Source organism: Propithecus coquereli, unplaced genomic scaffold (assembly GCF_000956105.1).
Source record: "Propithecus coquereli isolate 6110/MARCELLA unplaced genomic scaffold, Pcoq_1.0 Scaffold15, whole genome shotgun sequence".
NCBI classification, from domain to species: domain Eukaryota; kingdom Metazoa; phylum Chordata; class Mammalia; order Primates; family Indriidae; genus Propithecus; species Propithecus coquereli.
This window is the reverse complement of record NW_012139413.1, coordinates 3456697-3458701: the sequence shown is the minus strand read 5'-3', so window position 1 is coordinate 3458701 and position 2005 is coordinate 3456697. Positions and strand designations below refer to the sequence as shown.

The 2005-nt window shown below is 41.3% G+C and overlaps 1 protein-coding gene across 1 annotated transcript in view; it reads left to right on the top strand.

Annotated features, from left to right (window-relative positions):
• Positions 1-2005, top strand: part of LRRC34 (leucine rich repeat containing 34) — a 46172-nt gene that overhangs the window by 17488 nt on the left and 26679 nt on the right. The window lies entirely within an intron of this gene.

Sequence of the window (2005 nt, the reverse complement as noted above, 5' to 3'; positions counted from 1 at the left end):
TGGAGAGGTTCAGAGGCCAGATCTGACAAGGTTGTGTGGGGTATGTCATGGGTCAGGGGAAGAAGAGGGATTGTATTACAAATGCAAATTACGGAAAGGCTTTATGTTAAGGGGTAACACAATCTGATTGGTGCTTTTACATCACTGATTTCTCTGTGGAGAATTAAAGGGCGACAAGAGGAATCCAGCTGAGCACTTAGATAGTTATTGCAGTAGTCCAGGTGAGAGACAATGAGGACTTGTGCTGGGGTGTAGCTCTAGAGATGGACACGAACAGAATAATTGGAGACATCTTTTGGAGGCAGAATCTTTAAGATGTACTGACCAACTGGATGGGAGGGTAAGAAGAATGGCAGAGTGAGAAGAAGCCCATGTTTTCTGGCATAACATCTGGGTGTGTATGTTGGTGTCCATTATGGATATGGGGGAGGATTCAGCTCTTCTAGTCAGATAGAGGGAGGACTGTGGGAACTATGCAAAATGTGATTAGTAACCCTTTACCACCACATACCCACTTAAAGTACTGGTATGAATATAAACGAGTGCTGGCACAGGGATATGTGTTGCATAAGTAGTATAAGCTCCAGCTGGGATCCACATAGAACCTTGAGGGCTTCGGAGTAAACCTAGAGGCAATCACCCAGGAAATGGACACTGAAACATTAAGAAACTCGCCATGCACGTTTTAGATAGATTTTAGGACAGGGAGAAAAGAACACAGAAACATTTTTTTGGAGACAGGGTCTTGATCTGTTGCCCAGGCTAGAGTGCAGTGGTGCAATTATAGCTCACTGCAACCTCAAACTACAGGTCTAAAGCGATCCTCCTGCCTCAGCCTCCCAAGTAGCTGGGACTGCATACATGCACCACCATATTAGCTAATTTTTAAATTTTTTTTTTAGAGACAAGGCGTAGCTATATTGCCCAGGCTGGTCTCCTAGGCGCAAGTGATCCTCCTTGGCTTCCCAAAATGTTGGGATTACAGACATCAGCCACTGCACCCAGCAACAATGCATTTTTGAATTTGATCAACCTGCAATTCAAAGTGTAGGAAATACTTAAACGTTAAACACACAATTTTGATTTATCAGAATTTAGATAACTGATCTTGAAATATTTATATAGGAAGATTAATTTATATACTTTGTCGGTTTCCTTAATGAATTTACCTGTTTTTAGGGGATGCAGAGTGTGATAGCATTTGCTACAGTACTAACCCAAAACCAAGCAATTAAGGGAATAAACCTTAACCGACCTATACTGTATGGAGAACAGGTATGTATTTAAAGTAATGATAGTTAACATAATATGTGAACTAAGGCACCACTGAGGTTTATGTCAAGGTACATGAATACATTGTATTTTTAGAATTATACCTACTATATCTTGTAAACTCCTGTTTACAAATAAAAACCTTCATTTAAAGGAAAATTAGGGCTGAGTGCAGTGGCTCACGCCTGTTATCCCAACACTTTGGGAAGCCAAGGCAGGAAGATCACTTGAGCCCAGGAGTGGACCAGCCTGAGTAACATAGTGAGACCCTACCTCAAAGAAAAATCTTTATGGACTGTATCCCTGTGGAAATAAATATGTTTAAGTTTATGAAATCATATTGTAAGCATAATTCCTCTTTTAAATATGTTGAGTGGTGTCATTGTTACCAAATCCTGAGAATATTATTAAACACCCAGGGCCCCTTTCTCAGGCCCACACCCTTGATCTCAACCTGGTGCTTCTGGCAGCCAGCTATACTCTAGCCTGCTTTGTTCTTCCCCAGGGCAGCCACCACCTTGTCTATCCCAGAGGGTACTATTCCAGTCTTAAATGGTTGTGGAGTAGAATCCTCTTATGCTTCTCCATACTTCACTGTTTCCAAATGTAAGCCTGCAAACCTATTCCATTTAAGGGGTTTTACTGTTCATTACCATGCAGGAACAAGCGATAACAAATAAAAAGCTATGAGATGTTGGATCCCACCTTTGACTTCTCATTGGCATTAGCTGGA